Source organism: Puma concolor, chromosome A3, assembly GCF_028749965.1.
Source record: "Puma concolor isolate L17-30 chromosome A3, mPumCon1.1.hap2, whole genome shotgun sequence".
In the NCBI taxonomy this organism is placed as follows: Eukaryota; Metazoa; Chordata; class Mammalia; order Carnivora; family Felidae; genus Puma; species Puma concolor.
This window is the reverse complement of record NC_141669.1, coordinates 131,557,934-131,575,353: the sequence shown is the minus strand read 5'-3', so window position 1 is coordinate 131,575,353 and position 17,420 is coordinate 131,557,934.

Sequence of the window (17,420 nt, the reverse complement as noted above, 5' to 3'; positions counted from 1 at the left end):
TCAATAATAAATAAAAAGTTAAAAAAAATAAAAAATTAAAAAACTGGATCATTCTAGAACAGGGTTTATGAAGCTCAGCACTAATCACTTTTTGAATTAGATAAATTTTTGGTATAAGCAGCTGTCCTGTGCAAGGTGGGATATTTAGAATGTCCCTGACTTCTATCCACTGGATTCAGTAGCACCCCTCCCCCAGTTGTGACAACCAAAATTGTCTCCAGACATTGCCAAATGTCCCTACAAAACTTCCCAGGTGCAAAACTGTCCCTACTGAGAACCACTGATCAAGAAAAAATATAGTTTTGGGGGCACCTGGGTGGCTCAGTTGGTTGAGCATCCAACTCTTGATTTTAGCTCGGGTCATGATCCCAGGGTCATGGGATTGAGCCCTGAGTCAGGGATTCTGACTGTTTGGGATTCTCTCTCTCTCTCTCTCTCTTTCTTTCTTTCTCTCTCTCTCTCTTTCTCTCTCTCTCTCTCTCTCTCTCTCTCCAAAAAAGGAAAGAAAAGAAAAAACATAGTTTTAGACTTTGAGGCTTCTCATGTTGAAATAATTTCAGACTTATGGGGGGTGGGGGGAGTTGCAAAAATAGTATACCTGTATCCTCTTTACCCAGACTCTTCAAATGTTTCCATTTTACACAACCATAGTCCAATTACGAAAAGCAGGAAATCAATGTTGATATAATAGTATTAAGTAGTTTATAGGTCTTACTCAGATATCGCCCGTGTCTCACCAATGTCCTTTTCCTGATCACAAATTGCATGTAATCGTCATGGTACCTACAGTTTCCTCAAATCTGTGACGGCTCCTAGGTCTTTCTTTCATGACCTTGATATGTTTGATGAGCACTGATGAGTTATTTTTGTAAAACCTTCCTCAGTGTAGCTTTGTCTCATGTGCTTTCATGACTAGATCGGAGTTATGCCTTTTTGCCACGAATGCCACGTTAGTGTTGTGGCCTTCCCAGTGTGTCATGTCATGAGGTACCTGATGTGCTATTAATTTGGATCGCTTGGTGAGGCAGAGCCTGCAATTTCTGCACTGTCAAGTTACTCTTTCCTCCTTTGTATGTCGTAAGGGTCTTGTGGGGAAATTCCCTGAAACTGTGTAAATATCCTCCTCCTCCCCTTAATTTCATCCACAAATGTTAGCATCCGTTGACGCTTCTTGCCTGCGATAATTATTACGGTGGTGTTTGCCAAATGGCGATTTGCTATTTTTGTCATTCGACATTCATCATTGGAGTTCCATTGTATGCAGTAGCTGTTTCTTTTCCCCCACTTTTTAGTTATTTTTAAAGGAAGTTTTGTCTTACTACCATAACTGAAAAATCAGAATTACAAGTGTTGTGAGGCTAAAAAATAACAGTACAAAATAAATTCAGTGAAAACCATTTATATCAGTTTCTAACTGGGTGTTGCAGCTTTTCAAGGCTGATGTCTTGTGTCTTTCTGTTAAAGAGCTTACTAGGCGTTAGAAAAGTATTACAAACATACTGGAGTCAAACTGACTCTCTCTATATAAGCAGAAGGATTGGAAGACAATCAGAAAAGGAATCGCTACATGGTTCGATATTACACGAGGTCAGATCTAAATAATATCTGAGATTTCGTCTTTCTCCAGTGGTCTGTGTCCTGCATTTTGAAAAACACTAGCCAGCTTCTCGCATTTTCTAAAGTGACCGAGGCCCAGAGAAAGTAAATAACCTCTTCCATATTCACTGTTAGAGGATCTTTGCAATAAGGAACAGTAATAACTCAGACAAGCCTAAGAGTACGATGCTGGACGTAAGATGGGCTGGTAGGTGGAGACTGATTATCAGGGTGCCACAGTGTCTCAGAAAACCCAAGGGTAAGAATGCAGCCAGACCAAGAATGGACAGGAACCTGGGAAACGAGAATAAGCAGGTCCCATCTCTCATTTCTATTTTCCTCTGTACATACACCTGTGTTATTTTTCTCTCCCTGTCTCCCTCTCTTCATCTCACAGCTACCTCTGCTTTTCCATCCAGACAGAAAAATGCAGGAGCCCCAGAACGACCAAGTCTACTGTCGAAACCATGCTCGGAAGCCCTCTGGGTCTCCCTGGCTCCCAATTCTCAACTCCCAAAAGAAGAATCTGATTGGCCCAGCTTAAGGGAGGGGCACGTTCTCAATCCAATCAGTTCGATGAGGGGCAACATCTCGTAATTCAAAAGGGGGGGTAGCCATCATCGGTTATCCTAAGCAAGTACCACAGGGCAAGCACCTGGATCCAAAGGTCTAGAAAACTGGCTTCTCAATGGCCAATCCAGGTCCTCAAAATAGTGGTTCCCAACATCAGCCATTAATATACTAGGCATCCAAATACCACGTGTCGTATTTTTTTCTTCACACCATTTCTTGAATCGATGCAATGTTTTGTCTTAAAAAAAATAGCATTGAGTCAGGAAACTTATGATAGTATGAGCCTAATTAGGAAAATCAGATATTTTTCTAATACTGATTTAAATCCACTTAAATTTAAATTTAAATCCACTTAAACCAAGAGTGCACATCCTGTGCCATAGAAAAGCCTCAGTCTTATACACACCCCTTACTTGGGTAAGAACTGGGTCCTCTGTACTTTGGAGTCTCTTCCCTGTTTTCTCTGTCCCCTGCAGCGAGATATTCTATGTTCAAATTGTTCAGACAGTTTTCAATCCATTCCTGCTTTATTCTTCCTAAAATTAAATTATTCTGACTTGAAGAGTTGCACATCATTGAGAAATTGGCTTTTGATGTTTCCCTGAGCCCTTCACACCAACTTTTAAAAAAATAAAGCCTTCTCAGTTTTTTACTCATTTATACCAGTATTGACTTAGTGGGAGATAATCTCAAGAGTAGATTTGGTTCATGTTTCAACCTTGCTTTTAAAGGTCAATGCAGATAAATGCCTAATACAAACTTTAGAAGATCTTACGTTCTGGGGATACAAAGATGAGAAGCCCCTGAATCTCGAGGGGGGCTCTCGTATCTCGAGGGGGAACAGAAACCTAAATAAACAATCACAGTGAACAGGATAAGTGTCCCGCATGGGCCCACCAGGCACCCTGCACCCCTCGCCCCCCCCCCCCCCCCCCGCCCCAGAAGATGCAGAGTGAAAGGTATGGAAGGGGTGCTGAGTCCATGAAGGGACTGGAAAAACGAGGCACGTTGGGGAAACCACTCGAATCAGAGGAAAGAGGAAGCACAAAAGTCTTCAGGCAGGAGCTTGCTTGGAATACCCCAAGAAAGCTAGGAACTGTCTGTAGCTGGAATAGAGTGAGCGAGGGAGAGAGTGATAAGAGGATGGAATCCGGGAAGCAGTTGGGGGATGGGATGCAGGTCAGGTGGGACCTTACGGACGACTTTGGCTTTTCCTTGGCCTGAGATGGGAGCTGCTGGGGTTTCTAGACAGAGGAGTGACCTACATTTTAAAAGGCGTTCTTGGGATGCTGTGCAAAGAACAGAGCATAGGGGCCAGCGGTGAAGACAGGAAGCCATTAGATCCTGAAGAATAGACTAGCTGAGTAGTAATGGCGGCTTGGCCTCTGGCTCTATTTTGCAGGTAGCACCGAGAGAATTTCAGAAGACTAGACCTGGGGTGTGAGAGAAGGCATGAAGTCAGGCTGCATGTAAAGTTATGACTTGAGATACTGAATGGGTAGAGTTTGTAGCCACTGGAGCTGGCTGGTGGGAGGCTGGCAACCAGGGGTTTCATTCTGGACAGGTCACGTTCGAGGGGCCAATGAAATGCATCCACGTGGGGATATCAAGAGGCCAGTTGGAAACACGATGCTGGCATTCAGGAGAAAGCTCCACACCAGATCTACTGGGCAGGGTAGACGCAATTAGTTCAATACCTGGCATATAGTAGGAATGCAATAAATGGCAAATGCATGAACCCCATGGCTTACATCAGCCCAAACATCTGTGTACCACTGGGAAAGAGCTAGGCCTTCACACCCTCCTAATGATGGGTCACTAAGAGTTTCACATGAGAAGAAAAGCATTTTTTTTTCTTACCCCAAACGATCTGCAAAATTACGCAGTGTGGTTTCACTTAGGTTGTTTTCTATCTCCAACATAACATTAATAAACAAATTTGAAATCATACAAGTATGAACGTAAATTATTTACAGTGTGCTTGAAGAGCTCAGAAGGGCTTTGTAAGCTAAATAATTTATAAACTCATAGAAGGAGTTTCTTTTTTCACTAATTAAGGGTGAAAATTCTCCCAATAAATCACGAGAGGTTTCGGGAAGTACTCAGAGTGGAGATCAATCCAGGACAACAAACATTTACTGAAAAACTACTATGTCCCAGGCATTTAGCTAGAGACGAGTTGTTCAAAGATCTGCATGATGGTGTTTGCACTTTGAAGGAGATGCCTGTGCCCTGGGGGAAATGGCATCCTTAGGGCCAAGCGTCGGGACTACAGCAGACAATGGTGCTGCCCACCGCGGAGTTCAGATGCTCACTTCGCAGGTGCACAGTAAGATGGCAATTCCCCACCCCCTCGAGGAAAGGCGTGACCCTGTGGCTTGCTTTAGCCAATGAAATGTCAACAAAAGCTACCTGTGTTACTCCCAGGTGGAAGCCTTAAGAGGCGGTAAGTGATTTGCCATTGCTATGGGCTAAATGTTGGGGCTCCCCAAAATTCATATATTGAAATTCACATATTGAAACGTATTCTCCAACATTATCGCATATGAAGAGGTGTAGCCATTGGGAGGTGAGTAGGTCATGGGGGTGGTGGCCTCCCAAATACAATTAGTGCCTTTATAAGAAGAGGCCAGAGCTATAGCTCACTCTCTTTCCACCACATGAGACCATGAGAAGTCTGCAGCCTGCAACCCAGAAGACTCTGGCTCTCACCAGAACTCGACCATCCTGGCACCCTGATCTCAGACATCCAGCCTCCAGAACCATGAGACATAAGCGTCCTGACTGTGCCTGAACTAACAAAGACAGCAATGTTCTGGTCCACTGTTGCAGTGACACGGGTCAGTGTGGAAGGATCGCTTCCTTCAGCCCCGGGGGCCCATTGGTGACTGCTGTGAGCAGATCGTCCCCACCCCACGGAGATGCCCTGCTGGAGGTCTAGCATGAATAGGAAATAACCTTGTGTGTGCTGAGCCACTGATATTGAGGGATTGTTAGCTACTACACTGACTATCCCATCCTAAATGATACCAGCCCTATTTTGACAAAGGATACCGCCTTTGTGAATTTCCAAGTTCCAGATATTCCCTTAACTCCCATGCTTCGGGTTATCCACCTGCATTTTAAAATATAATGTCTGGACTTATGGAGGAGGAAGATGGCGGCGTAGGAGGACGCTGGGCTCACCGCGCGTCCTGCTGATCACTTAGATTCCACCTACACCTGCCTAAATAACCCAGAAAACCACCAGAGGATTAGCAGAACGGAGTCGCCGGAGCCAAGCGCAGACGAGAGGCCCACGGAAGAGGGTAGGAAGGGCGGCGAGGCGGTGCGCGCTCCACGGACTGGCGGGAGGGAGCCGGGGCGGAGGGGCGGCTCGCCGGCCAAGCAGAGCCCCCGAATCCGGCTTACAAAAAGCGGAGGGGCCTGACGGACTGTGTTCCCACAGCAATCGGGACTTAGCGTCTGGGAGGTCATAAGTTAACAGCTCTGCTCAGAAAGCGGGAAGGCTGGAGGACAAAGGGAAGGAGAGCTGCTGAGCCCCTGGACGATAGAGCTCAGTTTGGTGGGGAACAAAGGCGCTCGCCAGCGCCATCTTCCCCGCCCATCCCCCCAGCCAAAATCCCAAAGAGAACCAGTTCCTGCCAGGGAACTTGCTCGCTCCGCGCAAACACCCAACTCTGCGCTTCTGCGGAGCCAAACCTCCGGCAGCGGATCTGACTCCCTCCTGCTGCCACAGGGCCCCTCCTGAAGTGGATCACCTAAGGAGAAGCAAGCTAAGCCTGCCCCTCCTGCCCCTGTGCACCTTGCCTACCCACCCCAGCTAAGACGCCAGATCCCCAGCATCACAAGCCTGGCAGTGTGCAAGTAGCCCGGACAGACCACCCCACCCCACAGTGAATACCGCCCCTAGGAGAGGGGAAGAGAAGGCACGCACCAGTCTGACTGTGGCCACAGCGGTGGGCTGGGAGCAGACATCAGGTCTGACTGCGGCTCCGCCCACCAACTCCAGTTATACACCACAGCACAGGGGAAGTGCCCTGCAGGTCCTCACCACGCCAGGGACTATCCAAAATGACCAAGCGGAAGAATTCCCCTCAGAAGAATCTCCAGGAAATAACAACAGCTAATGAGCTGATCAAAAAGGATTTAAATAATATAACAGAAAGTGAATTTAGAATAATAGTCATAAAATTAATCGCTGGGCTTGAAAACAGTATAGCTGACAGCAGAGAATCTCTTGCTACAGAGATCAAGGGACTAAGGAACAGTCACGAGGAGCTGAAAAACGCTTTAAACGAAATGCATAACAAAATGGAAACCACCACGGCTCGGATTGAAGAGGCAGAGGAGAGAATAGGTGAACTAGAAGATAAAGTTATGGAAAAAGAGGAAGCTGAGAAAAAGAGGGATAAAAAAATCCAGGAATATGAGGGGAAAATTAGAGAACTAAGTGATACACTAAAAAGAAATAATATACGCATCATTGGTATCCCAGAGGAGGAAGAGAGAGGGAAAGGTGCTGAAGGGGTACTTGAAGAAATAATAGCTGAGAACTTCCCTGAACTAGGGAAGGAAAAAGGCATTGAAATCCAAGAGGCACAGAGAACTCCCTTCAGACGTAACTTGAATCGATCTTCTGCACGACATATCATAGTGAAACTGGCAAAATACAAGGATAAAGAGAAAATTCTGAAAGCAGCAAGGGGTAAACGTGCCCTCACATATAAAGGGAGACCTATAAGACTCGTGACTGATCTCTCTTTTGAAACTTGGCAGGCCAGAAAGAATTGGCACGAGATTTTCAGTGTGCTAGACAGAAAAAATATGCAGCCGAGAATCCTTTATCCAGCAAGTCTGTCATTTAGAATCGAAGGAGAGATAAAGGTCTTCCCAAACAAACAAAAACTGAAGGAATTTGTCACCACTAAACCAGCCCTACAAGAGATCCTAAGGGGGACCCTGTGAGACAAAGTACCAGAGACATCACTACAAGCATAAAACATACAGACATCACAATGACTCTAAACCCATATCTTTCTATAATAACACTGAATGTAAATGGATTAAATGCGCCAACCAAAAGACATAAGGTATCAGAATGGATAAAAAAGCAAGACCCATCTATTTGCTGTCTACAAGAGACTCATTTTAGACCTGAGGACACCTTTAGATTGAGAGTGAGGGGATGGAGAACTATTTATCATGCTACTGGAAGCCAAAAGAAAGCTGGAGTAGCCATCCTTATATCAGACAAACTAGACTTTAAATTAAAGGCTGTAACAAGAGATGAAGAAGGACATTATATAATAGTGACAGGGTCTATCCATCAGGAAGAGCTAACAATTATAAATGTCTATGCGCCGAATACCGGAGCGCCCAAATATATAAAACAATTACTCATAAACACAAGCAACCTTATTGATAAGAATGTGGTAATTGCAGGGGACTTTAACACCCCACTTACAGAAATGGATAGATCATCTAGACACACGATCAATAAAGAAACAAGGGCCCTGAATGAGACATTGGATCAGATGGACTTGACAGATATATTTAGAACTCTGCATCCCAAAGCAACAGAATATACTTTCTTCTCGAGTGCACATGGAACATTCTCCAAGATAGATCATATACTGGGTCACAAAACAGCCCTTCATAAGTTTACAAGAATTGAAATCATACCATGCATACTTTCAGACCACAACGCTATGAAGCTTGAAATCAACCACAGAAAAAAGTCTGGAAAACCTCCAAAAGCATGGAGGTTAAAGAACACCCTACTCACGAATGAGTGGGTCAACCAGGCAATTAGAGAAGAAATTAAAAAAATATATGGAAACAAACGAAAATGAAAATACAACAATCCAAACGCTTTGGGACGCAGCGAAGGCAGTCCTGAGAGGAAAATACATTGCAATCCAGGCCTATCTCCAGAAACAAGAAAAATCCCAAATACAAAATCTAACAGCACACCTAAAGGAAATAGAAGCAGAACAGCAAAGGCAGCCTAAACCCAGCAGAAGAAGAGAAATAATAAAGATCAGAGCAGAAATAAACAATATAGAATCTAAAAAAACTGTAGAGCAGATCAACGAAACCAAGAGTTGGTTTTTTGAAAAAATAAACAAAATTGACAAACCTCTAGCCAGGCTTCTCAAAAAGAAAAGGGAGATGACCCAAATAGATAAAATCATGAATGAAAATGGAATTATTACAACCAATCCCTCAGAGATACAAACAATTATCAGGGAATACTATGAAAAATTATATGCCAACAAATTGGACAACCTAGAAGAAATGGACAAATTCCTGAACACCCACACTCTTCCAAAACTCAATCAGGAGGAAATAGAAAGCTTGAACAGACCCATCACCAGCGAAGAAATTGAATCGGTTATCAAAAATCTCCCAACAAATAAGAGTCCAGGACCAGATGGCTTCCCAGGGGAGTTCTACCAGACGTTTAAAGCAGAGATAATACCTATCCTTCTCAAGCTATTCCAAGAAAAAGAAAGGGAAGGAAAACTTCCAGACTCATTCTATGAAGCCAGTATTACTTTGATTCCTAAACCAGACAGAGACCCAGTAAAAAAAGAGAACTACCGGCCAATATCCCTGATGAATATGGATGCAAAAATTCTCAATAAGATACTAGCAAATCGAATTCAACGGCATATAAAAAGAATTATTCACCATGATCAAGTGGGATTCATTCCTGGGATGCAGGGCTGGTTCAACATTCGCAAATCAATCAACGTGATACATCACATTAACAAAAAAAAAGAGAAAAACCATATGATCCTGTCAATCGATGCAGAAAAGGCCTTTGACAAAATCCAGCACCCTTTCTTAATAAAAACCCTTGAGAAAGTCGGGATAGAAGGAACATACTTAAAGATCATAAAAGCCATTTATGAAAAGCCCACAGCTAACATCATCCTCAACGGGGAAAAACTGAGAGCTTTTTCCCTGAGATCAGGAACACGACAGGGATGCCCACTCTCACCGCTGTTGTTTAACATAGTGCTGGAAGTTCTAGCATCAGCAATCAGACAACAAAAGGAAATCAAAGGAGTCAAAATTGGCAAAGATGAAGTCAAGCTTTCGCTCTTTGCAGATGACATGATATTATACATGGAAAATCCGATAGACTCCACCAAAAGTCTGCTAGAACTGATCCATGAATTCAGCAAAGTTGCAGGATACAAAATCAATGTACAGAAATCAGTTGCATTCTTATACACTAACAATGAAGCAACAGAAAGACAAATAAAGAAACTGATCCCATTCACAATTGCACCAAGAAGCATAAAATACCTAGGAATCAATCTAACCAAAGATGTAAAGGATCTGTATGCTGAAAACTATAGAAAGCTTATGAAGGTAATTGAAGAAGATTTAAAGAAATGGAAAGACATTCCCTGCTCATGGATTGGAAGAATAAATATTGTCAAAATGTCAATACTACCCAAAGCTATCTACACATTCAATGCAATCCCAATCAAAATTGCACCAGCATTCTTCTCGAAACTAGAACAAGCAATCCTAAAATTCATATGGAACCACAAAAGGCCCCGAATAGCCAAAGTAATTTTGAAGAAGAAGACCAAAGCAGGAGGCATCACAATCCCAGACTTTAGCCTCTACTACAAAGCTGTCATCATCAAGACAGCATGGTATTGGCACCAAAACAGACACATAGACCAATGGAATAGAATAGAAACCCCGGAACTAGACCCACAAACGTACGGCCAACTCATCTTTGACAAAGCAGGAAAGAACATCCAATGGAAAAAAGACAGTCTCTTTAACAAATGGTGCTGGGAGAACTGGACAGCAACATGCAGAAGGTTGAAACTAGACCACTTTCTCACACCATTCACAAAAATAAACTCAAAATGGATAAAGGACCTGAATGTGAGACAGGAAACCATCAAAACCTTAGAGGAGAAAGCAGGAAAAGACCTCTCTGACCTCAGCCGTAGCAATCTCTTACTCGACACATCCCCAAAGGCAAGGGAATTAAAAGCAAAAGTGAATTCCTGGGACCTTATGAAGATAAAAAGCTTCTGCACAGCAAAGGAAACAACCAACAAAACTAAAAGGCAACCAACGGAATGGGAAAAGATATTTGCAAATGACATATCGGACAAAGGGCTAGTATCCAAAATCTATAAAGAGCTCACCAAACTCCACACCCGAAAAGCAAATAACCCAGTGAAGAAATGGGCAGAAAACATGAATAGACACTTCTCTAAAGAAGACATCCGGATGGCCAACAGGCACATGAAAAGATGTTCAGCGTCGCTCCTTATCAGGGAAATACAAATCAAAACCACACTCAGATATCACCTCACGCCAGTCAGAGTGGCCAAAATGAACAAATCAGGAGACTATAGATGCTGGAGAGGATGTGGAGAAACGGGAACCCTCTTGCACTGTTGGTGGGAATGCAAATTGGTGCAGCCGCTCTGGAAAGCAGTGTGGAGGTTCCTCAGAAAATTAAAAATAGACCTACCCTATGACCCAGCAATAGCACTGCTAGGAATTTATCCAAGGGACACAGGAGTACTGATGCATAGGGGCACTTGTACCCCAATGTTCATAGCAGCACTCTCAACAATAGCCAAATTATGGAAAGAGCCTAAATGTCCATCAACTGATGAATGGATAAAGAAATTGTGGTTTATATACACAATGGAGTACTACGTGGCAATGAGAAAAAATGAAATATGGCCTTTTGTAGCAACGTGGATGGAACTGGAGAGTGTGATGCTAAGTGAAATAAGCCATACAGAGAAAGACAGATACCATATGGTTTCACTCTTATGTGGATCCTGAGAAACTTAAGAGAAACCCATGGGGGAGGGGAAAAAAAAAAAAAAAAAAAAAAAGAGGTTAGAGTGGGAGAGAGCCAAAGCATAAGAGACTGTTGAGAACTGAGAACAAACTAAGGGTTGATGGGGGGTGGGAGGGAGGAGAGGGTGGGTGATGGGTACTGAGGAGGGCACCTTTTGGGATGAGCACTGGGTGTTGTATGGAAACCAATTTGACAATAAATTTCATATATAAATAAAAAAAAAAAAAAAAAAAAAAAAAAAAAAAAAAAAAATAAAATATAATGTCTGCCCTGTGTTTCCCAAATCACTTTTCTATGTTCCTTTATAGAAACAAAGCCAGAGACCCAAGACCATCAAACACTTTTCTCCATTCCTCAATCTATTTAAAAATTCCACTTTCTAGTTAGAATCGTATCCTTCTATCCCCAATTGCCCTCCTCCTTCCTTCACCTCTACGCTTTTCTGTGCAAGCCATGGTCATCACCAGAAGCAAATCTGTACTTGTTGTTAACTTCACAAGCGTTTCCAGGTAGGTGAGAAGAGCGGAGGCCAAGAGAGTCCCGTAAACCCCTCACTGCAGTTGACGAGCACGCCGAGACCGGACCTCGGCAAAGGTTATGAACGCCTATGCGCTAAGGGCCTTCCAAGGACAAGCAAGTTAGCAAAAACCGTGAAAACCACACGGTCTCTGTGTGTTTTGTTGCCCGCGATCTTTCCAGTGCCTAGAAAATGAGCAGCACAGAGCATCTGTGATGGAAGAGAAGGAAGGACGCACGGAAGACAGGGACGGAGGAAAAGAGGGAGAAATAAAGAAGTGCAAGGGCAAAGGCGAGCACGAGGCGAGGGTGCCCTGTGGGTACCGGGAGGAAAGGCAGGAAGCGCAGAGGGGAAGAGATACAAGATGTGAAGTCTTCCCGGAGAACAGAATAAAACAAAAGCCGCCACGTACTTTTCGTAAACAGTTCCGGGAAAGTTCCACCATCGTTAATTTCAGACCGTAAGGAGAATTTCTGTGCAGGTCAGCAGTTGTTCTAATGGTTTGGAAAATCTACACTGGATCAAGGGCAAATGCTACCTACAGCAAAGGTTCTGGATGTTTCCTTAAGAGCAACCAAGTGCCATTTCAACTGTTATGGTAGACTGAGTCGGGAAAGGTCAAGGGGAAGAGAAAATGTGCTTGCAGCAGTGGAGGGGCCAAGATGGGATGGGGGAGGGGGGCTGTGGAGGGCTTGAGCCTGCCTCCAACCAGATGAAACCCATTATCCTGAAAAGTCAGCGCAAAGAAGCAGTAGCATAATATCTTTGTCTTTATTAATTGACATCTTCTCGATCTTACGAAAATATGACTAGCGGCTATTTACTTTTCAAAACAGCTATTTATATCGATCTGTAATGCAACCTGAACAACGGTGTTCTTTCTACAAGAGTCCAGCTTCGGGACAAATTCCATCACCACTTAACCAGGTCGCTCTGGTACTGAATTTTGGAACAGACCTCGGCTAGGGGTGAATCATTTGTTTTCAGCATCACCACCAACAAAAGACAGGGGTCCCGGCCTCAGCTGCCCACTCCCCCAGCTCCAACATGGGAGCTGTTCTTATTTGCTGAGTTTGACCACTGGCTTGTGCATTTGCTGATTACAACACACAATACCAGTTTTCACATACCCACCTGGAGACAGGAGAAACCCAGTCTTCGTTAAGATGAGTTTTGACTGTAAGAATAGGAAATCCAAAATAGCACTGAGGGAAAGTTCTTAAGTCTGGTGCTCAGAAGCAGAGGGTTGACACGGAAGCTACAGAGTGGCAAGATTCCAGGCTCCCTCTGTCTTCTTTCTCCCCCATGCACAGTTCCTATTCCCATGACCACTTCTTGCTCCAAGATGGTTGCTGGAGCTCCAGCCGTTACATCCACCTTCCAGCCATCGGGAAGGAATACGGCGGCGAAGGCGAAGAAGTACCCACCACCTCCTTTTACATACATTTCTCAGAAGTTGCCACTGACTCTTACAACTAATTGGACAAGAAGTCGGGTTCACGGTCCCACTTAGGAGCAAGGGAATCTGGAAAATCTTGCTTTATGTGGGGCTTCCACGAGCCCCTCAACAATTAAAGGTCAACTACTAGGGAGTAAGGGGCGATGAGCACTGAGGGATAATCGGCACTTGCACCTATTCCAATATGGTTTATGCCAGATTTTAATTTGTCTTACTCTGCCTCTTCTCAAGTGCTAAGAAAAATAATGAGATATATAAAGTTTTCCGAAACCATGAAACCGAACTCATTTACCTTTATAATTTTCTATTAATCTGCTACCAGAATTCATTTTACATTTAATTCCAGCCTCGAACACTTTAATGTCATCTCTTTAGTCTTCACACATTAGTGGTCTCAGCCTTGTCAGACTTTTTCATCTCCTTTATGTTCATTTATTTTAACTTTTAGTGGTCTTCTAGCCAATCCTTTATCCTTTTTATTACAAGAGCATGAAATTTTATAATCCCCTAGAGCTTTGTTAGTCAGCTGCTACAAGGTTCTAAACCTCCACTAATTTATTCCCTCATTTTTGACTTTCAGATCTGAAGCATGCCTTAATATTTTGTTTTTGAATACGAAAGTAACTTTTATTAAGTGGGTTTATTGCATTAATAGATTTTTATTTCAGTTTTTACAGTTATATTTAAGTTCTCTGCTAGTTATGCCGCAGATCGCTTTAATAACAATTTATAATGCTATGTAATATAATTTATACTTTAATATCGTAAAAATGTACGTAATATAATAAAGCAAAGAGCAATTTTATAAAACTTTACCTGGAAATCGTTTCAAATAAGCATGTATTTTTTAACTCCCAAATAAACAACTTTATTGATATTTATTATAATAGAAAACTCCCTAAAACAAGAATAGCTTCTCTTGTTAAGAAAAAATAATAATAAAGACAGTGCCCCTTAAAACACCACATATGTTTTGATTTTTTATTTGCCTCATCCTTCCTTCTGTTTTGGTTTCTCAAAGGCAGAGAGGGGATTGTTTTTCTTTCTTCATACAATTACATGAATGATCAATACCCAGCTGTGAACGTTTCTAATTCACGTTACAACAGCAAGAACAATCATGTCGGCATTAACTGAGATATATATGTGACAATAAAATAATACTAATAATTATAAAACACTCTCTCCTCCTCCATTGCAAATCTGGCAGGGATTATAGAAAGACTGATCAAAATGCAAATGTTGGGCATATATTTGCACAGCAGGGGAAGGAAAACCCAGAGCATGAACTTGAGGACCTTAAACCTTCCAGGCTTTACAGTGAGACCAATACAAGGGGGAAAAAATTGGTCACCAGAGTGTTGGACTCTTAAAATTTTTTTTTTCAACGTTTTTTATTTATTTTTGGGACAGAGAGAGACAGAGAATGAACGGGGGAGGGGCAGAGAGAGAGGGAGACACAGAATCAGAAACAGGCTCCAGGCTCCGAGCCATCAGCCCAGAGCCTGACGCGGGGCTCGAACTCACGGACCGCAAGATCGTGACCTGGCTGAAGTCGGACGCTTAACCGACTGCGCCACCCAGGCACCCCGAGAGTGTTGGACTCTTATAGTACTGCCCTGCAGGCAAGAACCTATAACTGTATCAGTGAATGTACATAACAACACCCTCCTCCCCCACCGAAAAACAAACAAACAAACAAACATCGCAGTGACTTAAAACAAGAACTTTATTTTGCTCTTGAGTCTACAAATTAGCAGTTGGGGGTGGGAGGGTCTGCAGATCCGGGCCAAGCCTGTTTGACCTTGACCGGGATTCACTGGCGACATTTGATTGGTTTCTGAGTGGGCTGGGGGGTCTGGCTGGCTGCTGGAAAGCACCCCTCAGCTCTCGTCCACGTGGTCTCTCCCCACCACCCCTCTCCGCCCCACCCCCCTCCGCAGTCTAGCTCAGCCTGGCTCAAAGGGCAACAGAGTTCAAGAGCAGCAAGAAAACAAGCCCGATACATGGATGCTTTCCAAGCTCCTACCTGGGTACTGCTTGCTGATGTCCCACTGTCTAAATGAGGTCAAGTTCCCAACCCAGATGCGAGTGCGGAGTGGGGAAAGAGACTGCACCTCTTTACGGGAGGAGTGGACAATTGTGAACATTCCATAATCATCTTATAAACACATCACACACAGGATTATCCACGACGTTTGCTCTCAGTTCTTAAATTCCTACAGCCGATTAAACATGCCATTCACTCAGTGGATGCCTGTTCCTTTGTGCCAAGCCCTGTTGTAGAAGTAGTGACCAAAATAAAAACTCTGGCCTCCTGAAGCTTACATTCTGGTGGGGCCTCGTGTTTTTTAACCAATATTTTTGACCACAGCCAGTGTCTCTTCCTCCTATAGCCAAAAATAGACCTCTGTGGGTTTTCCCCATTTAATATTACTTCCGTTCTCTTCAGGCAATAGCTTCCTCCCTTTCCCTTTGGGAATTTCCCCTTCTGCCTCCCAGGGGACTGTCAAACGTGGAGCCCCTCCTGCCAGACACATGGCCATGAGATCCAGTCTGGCCAATCGGAATACCTCCTTCCGGGCACAATTGGTCCAGGATTGGGCAAATGAGCCAGGCAGGACCCAGCAGAGACATTCTCAGGCATTGCTAGGAAGCTGCTTAAGAAAATATAGGATCTTGGGGTGAGCACTGAGTGCTGTACCTAAGGGATGAATCACGGGAATCTACCCCCCAAACCAAGAGCACACTGTATACACTGTATGTTAGCCAACTTGACAATAAATTATATTTTTTAAAAAATGAACTGTCAAAAATATTTTTTTAACTGAGATTAAAAAAAAGAAAATCTAGAATCTTTATCTACCGATACAGTGTAAGCTAGCAATGCCAATAATCTTAGACACCCCACGAGAATAAATCAACTAGAGGAAATAAAGAGAGAAATAAATCAATGAGAGAAAGTAAAGAGAGAAAGAATCCCAGTGACGTCATTGGAGCTCCTGGAAACAGCCATGCCTAAAGCCATTTCTACGTCACCTCCTGGTTATATAAATCAATGGCTTATCAAGTAGGAGTTGGGTTTTTGTCATCCGCAACCAAATGAGTTGTAAGTAATTCGACCTTCCAGAATTTAACACAGCTGTCCCAACCTCCCAAAGCCAGCTAGAGCCCCTGAAAGCCACGTGTACTGTTTACAGAACACCATGAAATACAGGAATCCACCAGAGAGCAATCAATTAGGCAGAAAATAACTACATGCTACAACTACATTATAACACCATAAATGGAATATTCTTTTATTTAAAAAAATGTAATATTCTTTTATTTAAAAAAATGTAATATTCTTTATTTTAAAAAATGTAATATTCTTTTATTTTAAAAAAATGTAATATTCTTTTATTTAAAAAATGTAATATCTTTTATTTTAAAACGTAATATTTTTATTTTAAAAATGTAATATTTTTTATTTAAAAAGTGTAATATTTTTATTTTAAAAAAATGTAATATTTTTATTTAAAAATATTAAATAAGGTCTGCCATTCACAATTTTTTTTTTTAACAATCATTTGATTCTCGCTTATCCATTGGGTCACTTAAAGCTGGTACTCACAGACAGACTCAAGAAAGAGTAACAGGAAGGAAAATAAAATGGAACAAAACTATCTGGTGGGTCATTTTATTCCTACAAAGTCAAAAAAGATTAGCTTCTGCCCAGGTCATGGAAAACTCCAATGATCTTTTGGACCACTGACTAAAATCTTTTTCTAAAGTAATATTGGAGATTCTATTAAAATAACCATCCTTGGGGCGCCTGGGTGGCGCAGTCGGTTAAGCGTCCGACTTCAGCTCAGGTCACGATCTCGCGGTCCGTGAGTTCGAGCCCCGCGTCAGGCTCTGGGCTGATGGCTCGGAGCCTGGAGCCTGTTTCTGATTCTGTGTCTCCCTCTCTCTCTGCCCCTCCCCCGTTCATGCTCTGTCTCTCTCTGTCCCAAAAAAAATAAATAAACGTTGAAAAAAAAAATAAAATAAAATAACCATCCTAAGTTCCACTCTTCTCTAGCTGCCTTGCCAAGGAACACCCAGACATTCGAATGGCAGCCCTCTGGAGTATATTCCCCAAATTATTACCCAACCCAGCCTTTCTCAGATGTGACCTATGAAATGTAACACACAGACACACACAGACACACACACACACACACACACACACACACACACACACACACAGGTTAAAGGCTCTGGAAAGGAGGCTGTTTAACTTTGTCCGACCTAGCATTTCCCAAACTTATTTAACCCCAGAACATTTTTTTTTTTTTTTACCATGTCATACTTAATGTTCATGAAAACAGTTATCCATGGAGTAGATACTAGTCTACCACCTAAACTAGGGGTCGACAAACTTTTTCTGT